This window comes from Poecile atricapillus, chromosome 3 (assembly GCF_030490865.1).
Source record: "Poecile atricapillus isolate bPoeAtr1 chromosome 3, bPoeAtr1.hap1, whole genome shotgun sequence".
Classification (NCBI taxonomy): Eukaryota; Metazoa; Chordata; class Aves; order Passeriformes; family Paridae; genus Poecile; species Poecile atricapillus.
This window is the reverse complement of record NC_081251.1, coordinates 5749000-5768783: the sequence shown is the minus strand read 5'-3', so window position 1 is coordinate 5768783 and position 19784 is coordinate 5749000. Positions and strand designations below refer to the sequence as shown.

Sequence of the window (19784 nt, the reverse complement as noted above, 5' to 3'; positions counted from 1 at the left end):
CCATTTCCCTCCCTGTCTGCAGCTGCTTATGCCCCATTGGGATTGCACATATTTCAGAGAGATTTAAAGCAGCAAATGACAATGTCATCATCATCATGGGGAAGAAATGGTGGCCTACTTGTCATCTTGTAACGGTGTTGGAAAGAGAAAGTATGACCTGTGCTTTCTGGCACTAAAAATCTGAATGTGTAGTAGGATTAGAAAAATGTATGGCTTGTCTTTCTCAAATTTTTTTTTTTTTGATTGCAAAATATGAACTAAAAATTAGATGTAAGAAGTTGCTATGGTCCTGATAGTTAGGGAAAAACTAATTTTTCATGGCAAGACCAACATTGTCCCTTTCCATTAATTCTCCTTCCAGCTTCAGTTTAACTAATTTCTGAGTGAGGAAAAAGGTTTTGTTTTTTTTTCCCTTGGATGAATTCAGATTAAATCAGTATGTTGTGTTAGAGATAAAAAGGCTAAAAAATGATAACTTAAATTTATTTTTTTTCCTTATTTCAGCATAAAAGCAGCATGAGCCAGAAACTTCACAGTTATTTTTCTGTTGAACTTAGTGAAAACTGGTTCTCTTGACTAACTGTGGGGAAAGTGGGTGGTATAGCTGTAATTAAAAAGGGTTTATTCATCTGGAACCTTGCAGAGTCCCTAAATTTTGCATGCTGTTTTTTAAGAGTCTAATCAAGTGCTCTCTGGCCAGATACAAGCTCAATAAAGCTCATGCAGGAGATACTACAAGATGTAATTCAGTCTGGAGTGGGAGAGGGTTATTTAGTGTTTCTAACCACAAGCACAGCACCAGATCCTTGCATTTACTCTCTCAGTGTTGCAATGGTGATGATTCCCATTGTAAATCTATTTTCAATGGCATGGATGGCAGGAAAAAAATTCTTTGTTAATAAAACAAGACTTGAAGCTGAAGCATTAGAAAAACACTGAATAGTGACAGGCTTGTTCTAAAAAGGATGAAAACAGACAACTATGAAAGAGATGGTGCAGTCCACAGGAGTGAAATGGAAGGAAGGAAGCATATGGTAATGGAAAATGGAACAAGCACAATGGGCAAAGCAAACCAATGCTTTAAGGACCATAAGAACTTTTTTTGCCTTTTCTTTCCTGAAAATTCACTCAGGCCAGATCAGGGCATCAAGAATAATCATATTTATGCTGTGACATAATGTAATGCTGAGCATACATCTTAGCAGAAATACGTGTGTGTCCCATATCAGGTGTGGCCTTCAGCCCTTGAATGTGGGGGCAGAACAGGAGCAATCCCTTAAGTCAAGTGCTGTGGAATTGGCAGCCAAGTTACAGGAGACAACAGTGCCAGTCCCTAAACAAGCCACAAGGACAGGTGACAAAAAAATTAGACATCACAGGAACGATTCTCTCTAGTAACAGAAGACCAAAGATCTGGCAGAAAAAATATTGTAGGTAAAGCTGCCAGCAGTATCTGCAGCTAAGCTTGTCTACCACTTTCCAGTATAAGACCTTGTTTTCACTCACATAATGTTGCCAATTTTTAGCTGTTCAGGATGATCTTTTCAATCCTGAGTCTGCCTCAAGCTGAATTTTTTGGAAACTTGCAGCAGAAATACTTTTGCTGCTTCTAAGATCAGCATTAAGAGAAAACACATTGTTTCACAACATTATAAGATTTCAGTCCAATATCTATTTCAGAGGTGGGATGGGAAGTTTTACTGAGTAGGAGAGGAATAAGGAGGAAAAAAACCAGATAAGTTCCTTTTGTTGTCCCTGACCAAAAGGATCCACCCGAACTTGGCTGAGTTAGAAGCTGCTGAAAATTGTTGAGGTTTTTCTCGCGCGTGCTCAGTACAGATGGAGGAGTTGGCAGCTGAATTTTGCAAAGCCTCCATGGCAGCACTGGGCTTGCTAGACTGGATTGGATCTGTAGTCAGTCAAGTCTGACCAATATCTAGTCTACCCTGACAGTAGGCTGCACTGCTTTAGAGGAAAGGATAAGAAACTCTTGAGTCAGCAGATAGAGATGGGATCTATTCCTCCTTTAAGTCATCCTAGTTAATAGTAGCTTATAAAAAATATAATCAGAATGGCTGTCAGCAGTTCAGTTTTAAATTGTATCTTTTAGAAGTCTATAATTCAACCATAAAAATTCCTTAGAGGCTGAAATCTAGCTTATACTCTTAGTTCAGAAGTCAAAGTTCTCTACAGATTTTTTTTGGTAGTCTGTTTTGAAGTGATAGAAAAAATAGTCACATACAAATTCTGGACATTTCTTTCACAACACACTTCATCATTCAGTTATGATAAGCATGATAAGTTCTAAACTACTTGTTTCTAATGCTGGTCAGGCCCTAGAAGGATCAAGAATAATTAAAATCTTAACCATTAACAGTAGACATTCAAATGTGAACAAGGTTCTCTGACCCTGGGATGTTAGGAGCATTATGATATTAGGAGCTTATGTGATGTAATACCAAAACCTGCTATTCTAGTTTACCATATAAATATTTATGTAGTTTATTAAATGCACATATTGAAAAGCAAGGGAGAATCATCTGTCTTCTCAGAAAACTCATCATGAAGACAGTCACTTAGATGTTCTCCTTTTTGAAATATAAGTAGAATGGCATAACCTGGGAGTATCCAGGAGGTACAAGCAAGAGGTCCTCAGAGTGGGCAAAGCAGATGCAATACCTTTCTTCGAAGACCACAGCAGCTCTCATAACTACCAAGCTTCTCTTTGTACTGCAGAAGATAGAGAAGCTCTTCCCATCCCTGGAATGCTTTCAAAGATACCGTGCTTCACCCTGAGGTTAGCGCGATTTTTGAGCAGATAAAAGCCTGTTACATGAAAAGGCAGATCCCACCCTCTTCTTTTTTTTTTTTTTTTTTTTTTTTTTTTTTTTTTTTTTTTTTTAACTTGTTAAGAAAAGAAAATGCTTATTCTGTCTGCAGTTCCACTGATTTCAGTGGGAGCCTTCGTGGAATAAGGTGCTGCTTCACATAAGAAGCAGAGGCAAGACTTCAGCTAACTTGCAGCTTCCAGTAACTCACTTTATCCTTTCATATTTCCTTGTACAAATGTCCATCTTGGTGAAGAACATGTTATTATTTCAGCTCATTATTTCCACTATATTTTAGAGAGCTGGAATAATTTATATTTTTAGGCACGAAAAAACTGTCTTCCACTGTTTTTGACAATTGAAGGATAGAGGGAAGCAGAGGAAAGCTCTATTTACTAAACACCACATGTAGATTACCACTGATAGTTTTTCTAAGGAAATTTATGACCTGTGTGGAGTAAATAAACTCCCTTTTTGGTGAAGAATCTGCAGCCAATCATTCATGCTTGCTTAGAGACGTTACTGTTCAAGTTGCTTTTATGTGGAAGCCTACAGTAAAGGGTGATGTTTTGTCTAAAATAGACAGTTGGCAGCTAAAAAAGAGAAAACCAAACTATTTCTAACATTACTTATCATGAGATTCTCGCTAGATTATGGAACATTTACTCTGGTTCAGGAAAGAAAGAAAAGATAATGACAGGACAATTATAATTCTTGTAACTAATATGTTATCTTCATGCACGCACTTGCATGCCTAGCTCCATTTACTGGCAAGTTATGGCATTTTACACATCAGAAATAAACAGAGAGCTCTCAGTGTGTTCAGAATGTTTAGCAAGCCTGAAAGCTGTTTTCTCTGTATCTCGGGATAAATGAGAATGGGACAGACACTTTGCCTCTCCTGGTTGCCCACCCTGTACTCCCATCATCATGCTCCTTCCACGCTCCCCTTCCTCTACCCATTTTATGTTCTGCGTCCAATAGAGACATAACTATTTCAGGCAATCAAGAAACCTAAGTGAGAAGAAGAAGTAAGAAGAAGGTATACCATGTTTACAGAAATATGTGTTTCTCATGTACAAGTAACTCAGTGGCTTTCAGCTCTACCCCTCTTGATTTACATTGTTGTGAAAGGGGAACTGGGCTGTTATTAAGTCAACCTGATTTAATAGATGCACACAATGTGTTTGCTTATTTTCTTCTATTGTATATGAAACTATCAATACAAACTTCATTAATTCCACATTCCACAACAAAAGTATTCTGAATTTAAAATGAGTAAGTGCCTTTCAGAGTGATGATCCCTTGTCCTTAATTCACCCCACTTCACATGCACTTCAGCATGTGGGACCTGTAATGTTGCTGGAGCTTTGCTGTCTCTAGAAGAACGACCTGTTTTTGATGAAGGGTGTCAAAAATAGTTCTCCACCCTCTGATCCACTCAAGTGCTAGTAGAAATAGCTGCCTCACTGGTGTGGACAAGGTCAGGTAAGTTCATCGTTTATCATAGCCCTGTTGAGGGCTCAAGGGACAACTCGCCTGCATGGGATTTGCCTCGGAGTGTACAGAAGAATTTGTTACAATAGGTGTTGAACTCACTGACTTTGTCCACAGTGAATGAGCAGTTGTTTTCAACCCTGCTCCAAGATGTTTGGAGAGTGGGTGGGCTTTTTGCCACCAGTTGTCAAAAACACGTTGTTTCTCTGGGTAGGTACATGTTTACCAAAATATCCATGCCCTAAAAGGCCCAAATCAGTAAACCTGGGATGGTGCAAAGTCCCCTCTGACAGCATGGCCTGCGAATTTCTGTGCTGATGTACACCTGCAGGATGTCAGATGATAAGCAGGACTTTTAATGTACAGTCCCTTATCATCCACATCAATACAGAATTGAAGGCCACAAGCCAATTTCCAAAGATTATGCTAATTTAGAGAACAGTTAGTGGAAGAAAATACCCATGCTATAAGTGATCAGAGCTCTCAGCATGTGAGGCTGCTGACATAATAAATACTGCTGAATCTTGCAAGCCCTTCACACACTGCGCTCTTCTGAGACCATGTAAAAAAACATAAGAAACTATTTTGCCAAACTAGACTGGGTTGGGTATCTCTATTTCTTAAGATGTTCATTAATAATTGACCAACTCTGTGGAAGCATCATAACAGAAGTGGATTGTACGAGAGGTTTTCTTTTTCTTTGGTATTTATTTTTGCAATTACGCAAAGAATAAACTGGCATATGAGGAAGGAAACTGAAGCAGAAGTTATTTTTCAAGTGGATAAAAGAAGATGCTATTTTGTACAGAACAACTTCTAGCTGACCTTTGCAAAAAATGCCATAAAATACTATTTTGGCCACAAATGGAGCAACATTTTTAGAAGGATTAATGTTTAATCTGTCTGTCTGTCTGTCCATCTGTGCAGGACTTTAAAAAGACTGGAGGAAGCTAGCAGTCCACTTTTACTTATAATTGCATCTGTAAAACTTTAAAACTACAAGATCTTTCTCTGTTGTGCTGGATGCCATTAGCATTAGCATATTACCACAGAAAAGGAATCAAAGGTAAACAGTGAACTTCATAAGAAATCTTCCAAAAGCCTTCCATCCCTCAAAAACTTTAATTCCCAACAAGACCCCATTGTTACAAAACCCACTAAAATATATTAACTGTTCAGTAAGCTCACAGAGTTGATAACAGTCTGAGTATTTTTTGATAATCATAAAATACAGAGCTATATTAGATTGGAGAGGGCAATTCTTTAAGAATTTTGAAACCCTGAACAAATTTCAGAAGGCTCAATCACTGCACTTATACTTGCAGGATTTTTTTTCTTTGTTTTGAGTTGACATTTTCTTTGGTCACTGTCACTTTATTTTTTTGGCATTGTCATTTTTTTTTGGCATTGGTACAGGTTTCTATCACACTGCATGTCCTGTCACACAATATTGCATGAGTACCATGCAGTCATTCCACATCTTTCCTGACCCTGGATGTTAGATGAATGTAAGCCTAAAATAAGAAAAGAAGAAGAAGAAAAAAGACACCTAAAAATATAAATATTTTACAAATGTTTTTAAAAGGAGGGATAAAATAGGTAGCAAGCATAGGGAAAAGAATCTCTCCTGATTCAAGAGCTGTTTGGCACTCTGTAGACATTTCCCAGTAAAAATGCTTTATTGTAGCTGATCCCAGCTACAATATTGGCTCCTTGGAAAGGTTGACTGGGTATATCCTTTGGCTGATCTGAACACACTGCCTATAGTTTAAAATCAACATCCTGACTTTTTCATAATTTAAAAACCATATCTAAATCATTACTGTAAGTGTATTTTAAAATGGCTCTGTGTTTTTCATCATGATACTAAGTTGAAACTGGCAGAATGGAAGTGGGAGAGAAGTTGCAAAGAAATAAAAAAGTATCCTGCTCTGCTTCTAAGCTACAGGAATGACCAAAGCTGCCAGAGAAGCACCTTATACAAAAGGAAGACTGTAAGAAGAGCTAAGGATATTCTTAGGACCACTGTTGAAAGCAGTACTTCTTATCCAAAAGAAAGATGGAAATATGTAATTGTATCCTTCCTTTAAAACCAGGTCTTGCTGCTTTCCTGTGTGTTACAGATCACACGTTATTTTACATTGGAAGCTTGGTGCTAAAATCTAAAACCTAAGGGCCAAGTTCTGCCCTTAGATACACATGCACCAGTCCAATGAGCTCAAAGAGAGCTGTGTTCATATGTTTAGCAATGGAATTTGGCCCTAAATATTTAAATATTTATTCAGAGGGAGAAAAAAAAAAAAAAAAAAAGCTTCTCTGATATATTTGTATCTCATATCTAATGTACACAGATTATCACCACTGGGCACCCACCCTGAGAAGTAAGTGTTAGAGAACCATAAACTGAGCATTCTACCTGCTCTACATGGTCAAATAACAAGAATTTGTTTCAGAACATTAAGGAAATTAAATCTTTAGCAACCTGTGGCTGATGTTATTTATTTTGCAGTCCAGGAGTAATTTGATGGAAATTGCTGGCGCTGTTCCTACATCTCAAAAAATTACTGTTTTGAATGGACTGATTCTGGAATCTTTCATTATATGAATATGCAATCCAGAAAGAACTACTGCCGTCTGCCTGTATTTTTTTCTGCAGAAGCCCAGTGTTCTGGATAATTCTCACCTTCCAAAGGCTTATGATTGGAGTCCTCAATAATCTAACCATGTCATTTGGAAATGGTTTACCTGAGGATGCCACCTGCTCTCCTTGGAAAATGACCCAGATCTGTTTTTGCTAAGGATACAAAGGATTCAGAAACCTGCAAATTTTCCTCAATCAACATATTGGTATATACAATTGGTATATCTAATTGGTATATCTGATATAAGTGAAATTGGTATATCCAATATAAGTGAAAAGTAACTATACATAACTGCTATTTTCCTTGGTCAAATGACAGAGGAGAGCTGAGTTCCAGGTTCAGACACCTAAATTTGTTGATTAAAAGTAACTGCTTATGCTAGCAATTTAAGCTACCATGATACTCAATAGCAACCTAAGGCTCAATTCACTTGCCTAGAATTAAGCTTCCAATGCCATTACAGCTGCCTTGGGCTACCTGAAAAATCACGATGGAGCTGGCACATCTGAGTCAGGATCTGTGTGAGGTGTTTTGGAAAGGCAGGTGGCGGGAGACAGCATAGCCCAGAGGACTTGATATGGGATTACTGAGCTCAGCCCTCACAAATGCAGTCAGTGGCTTCTACAGAGCAAGTTTAATGGCCACAGATGAAGGCCTGCTTTTGGAGGAACTGGTTTCTTGCCTGCACTGACCATGGGGACTGGGTTTCCATTGAAACCTACTCCTGATATCACAGTTGCCAGAATACATCCTGATTTCAGGGTAATCAGTATGCTTCTGGTTCCATCAGGCTTAAGGTACCTTGGTTGTACATTTTGTGCAGTGGTTTCAGTGAAATGCCAGCAGGCAGGACAGAGTGATGGGCAGCTATGATTACAGGGCTCATGAGTGTCTCTTGATGTTGTGCTTCAGGGAGCTCCTTGAGATCTATTTGAACATTTAGCCAACACTGCTCCTTAGCTAGAGCAGTCTCTGGCTACTAAGTGTCAGCTCTTTACATTGCTTGGGAGAATTGGCACTTGGTCTGCTGTTTACTGCTCATTTTTAGGTGACAAGGATATCCAGCATACTGCTGGAGTGCTCTTTTCAAAGCTGCATGTTTTTTTGGGCACACACTTCAGTCAATTTCATAAGGAAGACTCTGCACCAAAGCTCACTTTATGCTTTTAGAGTCTTTTCTGGAGCTCTCTAACCATAGAGGTTGTGCTTGAATATCTCTGGCTATAAAGGTGCAATGCATGATGTTGCCAAAATGCTGTGAGAGCTGTGGGGAGAACAAAAGCATGTGTGGACTGGTTAAACTCATTAATAATCATGACCAGTTGGGCCCTCTACCCAGATCTTGCCTCAGTAGTAACAAGGTGAGTTAAAAGTGATGCAGGAGCAAGAAATTCTTTGCTTCTACAAATCGTGCTTTTGGTTTGCTCTGGTGGTTATCTTGGTTGATATCAAACCTCAAGCATTACTTGATATAACATATACAACTATTAGCCTATGCTTCCTTGATTGTGTGTGGCAACTCCCAGCCTAATTTGTGGAAGCCATGGTTTTGAAAAGGGCACAGAAAACAAGCACTATTTAAGGCACAGTCTCAGTTAAGGCAGCTGATTGGACAGGCTGGAGAAATCCATGGCTGGGAAAAGGACTCCCCAAAGTAGTTTTTTCTTCAACTGAATTGATTCAGATCAGTCAGGAACAAAACTCTACTTTTATCTTGTTTTATGTTTAATTCATATGCTGCTTACTTAAGGGTGTGCCTATGGGGTTGGCTTCTGAGAGAAGTGCTAATACATGTGCAAAATGGCTACTACAGATTGAAGGTCTCGATCACAACTGGTGTACACAAAACAAAGCTCTGTCCTCAAGATCCCGGTGCTACCTAATTCTGTCTCTCCAGGTCTTTAATTTCCAGCCATTGGAATTGCCTCAAATCCATTTTGGCACAGAATACATAATTATTTTCATATTGTGCTAGTCTACTCTCCTGCTTTCATCCCTATGAGCCAGGAGTGAATAAGAGTTGGCAACTTTATACTCGACTATTATATTGCAGAGTACACTTTAATCAGCACCCTAATAAATAGCACGCCCAATTAATTGGGATATTTGCCAGCAAACCAATTCCATTCCCTGCGCTTCAGTGGCTGTAAATGATGGATAAATAGCATTCTTGATGTTGTCTGTGAGCATATTTGTTGTAATTAACAGGTATGAGTTGGTGTTTGCTGGCATGTGTTTCCTCAGTAGCTTGCTCTCTTTTTAGTAGGCTCCCAGTTCCCATGCAGTTACTGAAAATAAATAAAGAACAGATTTCCCTTCCAGTATTTGCTTAAATCAAGGTAATCCTTTTGTATTAAAAAAAATAAGTAGTCTATACATTACATTGCCACATGGTTTTGACAATAAAAGGTAGTAATATAATTAGCATGTTTCTGTTTTAATTAGTATGGTAAAGAGGTCCTTGCCACACCATGGAATAATTTACAATAAAGGAGAGATTTCTGCTGCAGCTCTCTAATGTTATTTTTTTTGACCAGGGGTTGCATGGTGGTTGACTTTAAAGCCGTATTTCCTTGAGGGACATCCACAGAAATACCATCTATTTTCATAAACTGGTATATGCTATGATTTACTGTAGACATGTGACAGTTTCTCTTGTTTGGACATCCTTTGCCAAAAAAGTAAATAAAAATGAACATGGTAAACTTTTCTAATCCCTGCATTCCTCACAGATTGCTTTAGTGGTGACTGAAAAAAATATTGGAAGTAAATGAATATGAAAAGGGAAATAGTACTGGAGAAATCTCAACAAGGGATCTTAAAAACCAGGATGGCTATGGATCAGCAAAGGGTAGAAACATTTGTGTAATTAAAGGAGAACATAATTTGTGGGTTATCTGAAAAAAATTGTCCGGGTTGGCATTTACTTTGACTTGTTGGCAGGAGGAAAAGAAACCGCCCTGTACCACTGCGTAAGGTTCCTTATTAGTTGTGGCTTCTGCAGAGACTCCGTCTCCTCTTTGGAGCATGGAGGATTTCTTTCATTACATAATCTGGAATTTTTTTTTTTTTTTTTTTTAATAGATTGAATTTTTTTTTCTCCTGTGTGTGCAAATTCTCTTTGCCCCAATGCTTCTATACTGAGGTTATTATGCTGAAGGAATGCAAGCGTCTAGAGTAACAATGGTTCATTTTCCTTTAATGACTTTGTCGACAGGATGGAGACATTTTTGTGGTGTGATGAATTCACTTGGTCTCCCGTTGTGTTTTCTCCACATGCTTTGGAAACTCTCTCTCTCTCTGAGAATTGTGGCCATCCACTCCAGCAAGAGCTTCATTACTTTATATTCATTGTATTTAAATGACACCCCAGTGGTACTGACCTCCTGGGATGATTGATGTAAATTATATGCTATGTAGGGGGAAAATAAAATCTTTTTCTGACTTTTTATGTTCTGCAGAGAAATAAAAAGTGAAAACAAATGACAGAGAATATCAGGCCTATTCAAAGTGAAACTTTGTAAGCATTATGGTTTGAGCAGACTCCAGTTTGTAAAAGTGCTGAGACAGTTCATAATGACCTCATGATCTGAAAGGTGACCTGAGAAGGGGGGAAATAATTTTGTATGTGCCCTTTTTCGGTTCTGTGTAATACATAACAAAAACCTGATCATGTTTTTTTTCCCCGCTTTGCAAGTATTATGAGAATTCAGACTTGAGCAGGGAGCAGCCTCTGCACTTTTATCAGCTTGACAAAGGCACATTATTAGAAGGGACACCTCAGTGCTCTTTCCTCCTGTCTTCTAGCAGATTTTCTCATATTGACTTTGGATTTTGTAGCCAGTAGGTATCTGTCTTGTTCAATTATTCTGCCAGGAGTTATCACCTATAGGAGTGGCAACGGGGGAATGTTCTCTCATCAGCCCAGCTCATCATCGGGCAGGAACTTCAATCCCTCATGAACTGGTAACCTTTCACTGCAGGCAAAAGGGTTCTGCACAGCAACACAATTTGTCAGGAAATGTTTCTGTCAGTGCTTTTTCAGGCACCTCACCAAGTCACACTGCTTCTATCCAACTCCTGGAAGTTATATAGCTCACACTGGATATGCTCAACCATATCATCCCAGTAATTCCTGTATTAAAATTACCATATGGGACTGGCATAGTAATTTCTCTATTTTTTCTATGTTCTTATATTATTCTGTCGTACCAATTCTGAGATATATAAAGATATGCATAGAAATGTCAGTAATATGCTGCCTTGCCTCCCTCAGTTTAATGTAAGCTTCTGACAAATCAAAGAATTTGGCTAAAAACTCAAGTAGTCTCAAGTTTTTCTGCAGTACTTTTCATAACCTGACAGAATGTTTTGATTCTTCTTTTCTCCAGGAAAATGCTTATTGATAATCCTGCTTTGGCTGGGGTTGCCCAGATATTTTAGAATATGTAACAGGAAGGAACTGTTCAGGCCATCCTTCTCACAGCAATGACTGAAGACTTTGCTGTGCAGGCAAGAATCAGCAGAGTGTGGCCTTTCATTCTCCAGGATAATATCTTGGTGTTTTGCCCTGTTGCTGTCAGTGCTCAGGCTGGTATCGGCTTTACTTCCATAATCGTAAGCAGCAGCAGCAGCAGAAGGGAGAGGGGCTGGCAGCACTCGGCAGCGAGCTGCAGAATCACCTCGTCTTTCTGAGGCTGATGTGGGAGGTGGGAACAGGGAGGAAGCAACAGAGGGGACTGACAGAGTGTTTATATGAAGTAGCAAGGACAGGGAGTGAGTGGTAGCCAAAAAAAAGTAAGGGCAGCAGAAGTCAGCTAAGGGGAAAATAAAATAAGATTATTTTCTACTAAACTGGAATTCAGATTGTCCCTAGAGTGTTAAGATCACTGCAGTGGTTGCCAGAGCTTTCTTCTTCTTCCTTTTTTATCTAGGCCCCCAAAGAATAAAATACTGATATTTACATAAAATTACAAAGTCTCTAAACTGTCAGTTTTTTAGAATTAATCCTAGTAAAATTATATGAATCCTGCTTGGTGTGTAGGCAGGAGTTTGAATTAAAAAGGGACTAAGGAGGGCAAAGTAAGAGCCTAACTTTTGAAGTTATATGTCCCACAAACGTTTCAGGAAAGTTAGATTTTTTTCCAAAGCACTAATGGTTACTCCACTTACCTCTGTTGGTCCCGTTTATTAGTTCCCCTTTATACCATTGCACACATCAGCCTGTCTCCCAAGAAACCTGCATGTGATGAGTGGAATGACCGAACTAAACTCATAGAAACCTACTATTAGGAGGTGCCCAGGGAAGAAGTTGAAAGGAGGAAGGAAAAGTTAAAAGAAAGGAAAGGTTGCCTAGCCATGCCCTTCCCCATCAACCTGTTGAATTGGCAGGATATATTGGCAGGAAGAGGAAAGCTGCTATTGCCAGGAATCAAGAGAAAAACATGGATATGTAACCACACCAATGCACTGAATCAGCACAGAAAAGAACAAAATATTTCAGCTGGAAGGGACCTACAACAATCATCCAGTCCAACTCCCTGACCATGTCAGGACTGATGCAAAATTAAAGCATGACCAACGTTAAAGGATAATGATATTGTCCCAATGCCTCTTATACAGTGGAAGAAGTAGAGCATCAACCACCTCTCCATAAGCCTGTTCCAGTGTCTGACCACCCTCTCAGTAAAGGAATGCTTCCTAATGTCCAGTCTAAATTTCCCTGGCTCAGCTTTGAGCTATTAGTGTCATAGCTGAAATAGTACAACTGGGTTTTGCTGTTGTACCATTGGTGTTTCCAAGGGTAAAGATGAACACAGGTTGCTGTTGTTCACACTGCTGTTTTTGAATGCCTGTACAAAGCTGTGGCTGCAGAGACGGGAGTGTGCTGGCACCTGTGCTGAGGCCAGACACCTGTGTATGCCCACACCTCCCTGCTGCAGGCACATCCAGCTGTCCGTCCCCAGAATCCCCAGGCTTTTGGGACTCATAGCAGCCCTGGAGCCCCTTCCTGCTGCTCTCCAGCAATGCCTGGCACGGAAGGGGAAGAAAAAGGTGGTCATGGCCCACCAGGCAGCACCTGCAACACCATCCCTGGAGGTGTTTAAGGGAAGACTGGACTGAGGAACACGGTCTGGCTCCCAAAGTGGTGATCTGTCATAGGTTGGATTTGACAATCTCACAGGTCGTTTCCAACCTAATTGACTGTGTTATTCACAGAATCACACAATTGTTAAGGCTGGATGAGACCTTTGGAGACCATCCAGTCCAACCCCCCTGCCAACGCAAGATCACCTGGAGCAGGCGACACACGAAGGCGTCCAAGTCGATTTGGAATGTCTCCAGAGAGGGACAATCCACAGAATCCCTGCGAAGCCTGCTCCAGTGCTCTCTCACCCTCAACGTAAAGAAGTTCTTCCTCATGTCCAGGTGGGACTTGTTGTGTTTCATGTTATGGCCACTTCTCCTCATCCTGTCGCTGGGCACCACTGTAAAGAGCCCGGCACCATCTCCCTGGCACCCGCCTTTGCGATATTCACACTCATAAATCCCCGGTGATCCTGCGAGCGGCGGCCCTGCGGCGGCGGGGGCGGGAGCAAGCGGCGGCAGCCCCGCCTGGCCCCGGCTCCTCCCCGCGCCCTGGGAGGCGCCGCCGCCCCCGCCTCCATCTGCGGGGCGGCCGCTGTGGCGGAACCGGCTCCTCCCCGGCGCGGGCGGCGCCATTTTACCCCCCCCTCCCTCAGCGGCCGTGGCGGGCGGGGGGAACAGCGCAAAGCCGCCGTCGCCGCTGCTTTTCCGTCCCCCTCGTTTCTCGCCTCGGTCCAGGCAGCGCGTGGAGGGGAAGGACCGAGGTTCAGTGCTTGCCCCTCGCTTTCCCCTCTCGGCTGTCCGCACACGGGGTGGGGGGACCGGGCACCACAAGCTGCTCCCACCTTCCTTCCATCCTTCCTCCCCTGCACATCTCAGCCTCCTCATCCATCCATCCATCCATCCCCAGGGGTGAGCCTTTGAGTGAGTCACCAGAGAGGGCACGCAATTAGGGAGTGTGTTGCTATTAATTAACTTAGCGAGGCTGCTCGTTGTTGGGGCCTTCAGGAGCATTAACGGGGCGGTTCCTGCCCGCGGTACCTGTGGCGCGGGGGGTGCGGGGGCGCGGGGTTTTCTGGTGGCCTTCAGTGTTACATTGGACCCTGCCCTGTCCTGTTCGTTTTGTCTTGCAACTAATTTAGGAGGTGTTCCTACGACTCCTTTTTATTTTTCTAATATTTTTTTTTTTTTTTTAAGATTCTTTAAAATTACGAGACAGTGGCCGAGCTTTGGCCTGCAGTTCAGTGTACTGCTGGTTGTTGTCAATTTCTTCGTGTCACTCTGATGTTGTGAAATGTGACTGGTTTGTAAATTTCTTCTGGAGGAAATGGATTTTACTTATTTTGCCTGAACAGGTGCGGTGATTCCCTAACTGGAACCCTGTGGTATTCCTTATTTGGAATCTGATGCATTTGGCTGCTCATTCTTGATGAGAAATTTTGGATACATACCTTGATGCCCTAACTTAATAGTATTCTTGATATGCCAAAATGTTCTCACAAGGTCTGTCTATAGTGTTCCTTATAGAGAGTATTAGTCCTTACAGAAATTAGTGATAAATGTTAAAAGCTTAGGACTGACGGTTCAAAAGAATGTTTCTCTGCGTTAGCTGTAAGTGATTTTTCCACTTTAGAGTATTTTTATACTTCCTGTGTACAGATCAACTGCTTCTAAGTTCCTAGAAATGACACAAATGGATGATTTGCCGTCGATGACTGCAAAGCATATATACATGCAAAATATATATTACTGTTTTTGTGAAATGAGAGCAGGAACCTGGTGTTGCAGACAATGCAAATTTGCTGTATGGCATTAGTGTTAGTGATTTATTGTGAGACGTTTGATTTCCTACAAGTGAATCTGTTTCAAGGTTTGCAGCAGTGTTGGTATTTCACTAAAATTTTCTTTTGAAGTCTTTTCTGTAACTCCAACATCATTCTCTTGGTACAGGCCTCACTTTCCCTTTGGATTAAGGCAGCAGTGTTTACTTGGCAGGATGCAGGGGATCCACCCTCTCCCTTTTTGCATATCGTTCTTTACTGTTGGCCAGATCCAAGTGGTATGGAAGGCAGTGTCGGTCCCTTTGTTAACTTTGGTGGACTTTACACAGGCTCTTCCTATTTGCATGTTACTAATATACAAATCACATTTTGTTTTATTTTGGTTCCTTTTTATCCTGTGTATTGTTGCTGTGTAGATGGGAATGTTGATGGCAAAAGTAGATTTCTAACTGTAACAGGATAAAATTATGGTTTTGGAAAGCCTCATCTATCTCTGCTTGTGAAAGTTTGAAAAAGTTAGTTTTCAGTTAAAGAGCTTAGCTGTGATGATTCTGAAGAAAAGTTTGAGCTCTAACCAGAATATACAAAAACTGCAGGAGGAAAAGCTCAAAGTTGTGTTTGAGGTGGAAACAAGAAATCCTTTAGTGGCATTTAACTTGTGTTTTTCAGATCTATGGATTTGAAGTCATTGCTTAAGATTTCACAGAACTCTGTGGCCTTTAGAGCCTCTGAGTGTCATAACCAGCTGAATTACTCTCCTGGGCTCAGTTCTGGCTAGTACAGAACGGAGCTGTTTGAGAGTTGATTGGTCAATTAGTAACTTGTCACAGCTTAGGCAAGCTGTAATTTAGCAAGCTACAAGTGTTTTAAGAATTGCCTACATATAACAGTGTAGAGCAACAGTGAACATTGTTCATGTTGTTACTGCTGTTCTGCTGGGCTGCCCTCGAGCAGTGAGACCAGCTAGACGGTGTCTTTCTAGGTCATCACTCTAAGGGTGTTCTACGGCACGAGGCCAAACCAAGGCAGTGTAATTATACCGTAGAAAATAACTGAGTTAATGCTCTTGTTGCAATTGGAAATACCCAAATGTGTATTTGGCCTGTGTTCTCATGGAACCAGGCAGTGGTGACTCAGTTACAAGCTTATCTGGAGCTGATCAAAAAATGTGCCCGTCAAAGGTACTGAAAGTGGTATTGATTTGATCTGCAATCTGTGTTTCAGGTTCTTGGCATTTGTAGTGCTACGTGGAGTCGTTATTAATTTTAAGTAATCTTAGTAAGCGTTCTTTTGCAAGCTATCACAGGTGAAATTTCTATTTATAAATAATCTTTGGCTTTTCTCTACCCCTGTATTTTGCATATGTTTGAAGTATCATGTTTGATTGCAATCAGACTTTCACAGAGTCAGCTGCAAAGTTTCTAGTTCACACAGCTCCTTGAGCCATCACAAAAGTAGCAGTAGTGGAAAAAAGGGGCCAAGAGCTTGCTTGGAAGATGCGATTTCCAATAGACTTTCGTGGAAATGTAGGCTTTTTTACTCAAAATGCCATTCAAGCATATGATTTTAAAAGCATTTAACAATGAATAACTATTGGTAATTCTTCTGATTAGGCCCAGTACCAAGGTAACCTGGGATAAATGTGTATTCATTTTAGCAGGAACTTGCTGGATATCATCTGGGACTATGTGATCTCTGAAAAGGGCTGGGTGGGCCTGAATGTCACTGACATACTGTTCGACAAACTCCTAAAGAGCTAATTTTCATGCTATGACCTTATATTAAAGCCATGGCTGTTTTTCCTGTAGCTTTGCATAGATGAACAACAATGGAGGTAGACATTTTCCCCTCCAGAGAATTTATACTTGTGGTGGTAAGCACTGATTTCTGAAACAGGAACAGCCCCACAACATTGGGGGGATTTTTTTTTTTTTTATAATCTTAGCTATAGATTTGTCTGCTCATTCTTGATGAGGAATTTTAGATATGTATGTTGATGCCGTAACTTGATGGTATTCCTGATATGCCAGAATATTCAATTAAGGTCAGGGTGGAACTATGAACTAATATTATGAAATGATTTTAATTGTATTTCACATAGTGAATCAAACACAGCTCAGGGTGATATGAGAGAAGGGTTGATGTAATCAGTGTGATAGGTTGGGAAGATGCCATTTTGAAAGGAGATGAAGGCAGGTGAAGGTTTGGACAGAAAAGGAAAATACAGTTTAAAGTTAATAATGACTTGGTTATGCTTCACAGAAAACGTCTGTTAGTAAACCCTTAAAATTTGATTTACTTTAAATGGAGCTGAAGGCAGATGGGGACTCATGCTCAATAAAGGAGTTGCTTGCTGGCCAGTGAGCAGTAAAACGTATTGACAGGGCTAACCTGACCACATTAATACAGGAATGCTTTCCTTGTCAGAAAAAGCAAAATACTGAGCAAGTCACAATGGGGGCCTATTCATCCTTGCATGCTGAAATCAAGTATTCAAGTCCTTGATGACTTGGAAGCTTTTTTTTTTTATCACCAGACCTGTGAGCACACCTTGTATTTGCTTCACTGAAAACTGCAAGTGGTTCCCACGGGAAGGTCATGACCACTGAATTGCATCTCTGCACAATTATTAAAATAATTTGTATAGAAGGTTTGTAAAACCTGTGTATTAAGAAAAAACAATTGCTAGTTGAAATAAATTCAGGGTTTTAGGAATCAGATTCTGGAATCTGTGAGAACTTGGCTGTTAGTTTCAGGTTGTTTGGTCTTTACACTGTTTTCTTAAAGCATTTTTAGTGAGGAAGGAACAAGTCATTTGTGCTTAATTTGCAGTGCTATTAACTACCAATGTGGCACAAAGCTCTGCAAAGAAGTATGCACATTCAGTTCAGAGGGTGGTGGGTGTATATATTGGATTCATTTTGTCTGCTTCCTTTTTAAAAACCAATGTATCACTTCTGGGGAAGGACACAGTTGTGATTAGACTGGAGTTGGAAACTCTGAGAAGTGTTTGTAAACACCTCCAGATGTCAAGACAGAGCTCTCAAGTAAAATTATTCTCTATATTTCCTAGTCTCAAATAAAACAGTAACATCTGTGTATTACTATTCTTTCAGTAGTCCAGACCCTTCTGTGGTCTGGTTCAGAAGAAGCTTAAAGTAACTGTCATGTCTAACACGGGGATGGACAAATAGTAGGTTCGAATGTGAGGACATGCATTTGGAGTAAAACACAGCAGTTATTGCATACAATGGAGTCAGAAGATTTTATCTTAGTCTGAGGTTTGTTTAGTGACTTTTCTTTCCTTGTTAAGTCAGTGAGAGTTGTGCTTGTTTACTGCTTTCATGTAAGGTCTTCAGTAAAAGTGATGCACAAGGACTCTGAGATGTAGAAATGAACAGGAGGGGTTATTTTATCTTCAGGGATGTTGAACAGGACAGTTCTAAAAATCATTAGGATGTGTGTTTTTCTTTGGATGAAAATATACCTACATGTATTAGAAAATTTGTTTTACCTGTTGTTGTCAGCCATGCATGTTTCTTCTCTAACTTCTACATGGGAATGAATGACTGAAATGCCTTTTAAATGGACAAGGGGAAGTTATGTTCAGTTGTATTCCTTGTATTCGTGTGGGCTTTCCAAGCATGTTCACTTCTAAGAGATTGTCATGGTTAAAGATGAGATGCTTATTTGTCTGGGTGGTGAAAGCTGGGCTGTGCATTGACAGCTATAAGATGAATAATTCTTTCTGGTATTCAGTTTAAAATAAAACTACCCTAAGAATCCGGTCTATCAAGCAGCAGCAGATGTAATATGTTATCCTTAGAATGAATAGTGCATGCATTCTGCTTTGTGGTACTTTGTTAATTAATTAAAAATGAAAGAAAGCTGAGATTGCAGCCTGAGCTTTGAACAATATTCTTGTGTGCAGACCTGGTGCAGATGTGTCCCTGCCTGCTCACAGATTGCTTCTAATCCTGTATTTGGTCTGACTGTTCCCTGAAAGTTTGTGCCTTTATCCGCTTGGCTTTTTAAGATGATCTGCTTAGGGAATATGGAAGTTATTCATTCTATTTCCTGTAAGCAAAAACATTTTTTAATTGTCACCCAAAAAGCTGGTAGTTTTTGACCTGAACAGGTTACAGGATAATAAAAATCCTAAATCACACATGCACTGTGCTTATCTGAGACCCTTTAGAGTGTTTGTAATTCCAGCCTGCTTGAACATCTCAGGAGAACTTAGGGACTTCACACTTAGTGTTTTAATTTTCAGTTAATTTGTGCTTCTGGGAGAGTGGGTGACAAGTAAAAGAGTGTATGTACTCTTGCATTTGGTTATGGGGTATTGGGTTTTTTTTAAACTTATTTTTTATAATTTTGAGCATACACTCAGCCAGTCTTGCATGTGTTCCGCAGGATTATGGTGTGTTTTTGTCTTTTAAAAGAAGTGCAGTAAAAATCTGTATTTTCTGTAGTTAATTACGTTCTTACATCTCCAGTCCTACAAGACTGTTATCCTATACCCTCTTGTCAGCTGGTGAGGCCATGAAATCCTCAGTGGTAACAGACTAGTTAATCTAATGACTCTGAAGTAGAGGGTGTGGAAACAAAAGCATTAATTTTAATTTTGTGTTAATTCATAGTTATATTGGCTTTTCTTTCCTTCCTGTTTTGTTTGAGTTTATATAAATGAAAATTTGTCAGTCTTTAAATTTTTGCATGGTTTCAGATTATATGCAAAATGTACTTATGAAAAGAAAAGACTGATGTGATAACCATGTTAGGTGTATGCTTGACGAATTAAATAATTGTAATGGTAACTCCTACTCTGTGTTATTCAGTGTAAAAATTTTTTTCAGGGATACTGCTAGTTTTTTGTAATCCAGCAACTTCTTTGGCCTATAACAGAGACATCAGAGAGAATATCTGTAAATCCACATTTGTTTTAA

General features: G+C 40.1%; 1 protein-coding gene across 3 annotated transcripts in view; it reads left to right on the top strand.

Annotated features, from left to right (window-relative positions):
• Nucleotides 1–13702: 13702 nt before the first annotated feature.
• Nucleotides 13703–19784, top strand: part of SUPT3H (SPT3 homolog, SAGA and STAGA complex component) — a 254005-nt gene continuing 247923 nt past the window's right edge. The window contains exon 1 of one of the 3 annotated variants that reach the window (XM_058836072.1): nt 13703–13818. The gene's annotated coding sequence lies outside the window, so the exon portion shown is untranslated. Of the gene's footprint in view, nt 13979–19784 lie in introns of all 3 variants that reach the window. The other 2 variants (XM_058836069.1, XM_058836071.1) reach the window with 2 other exon arrangements.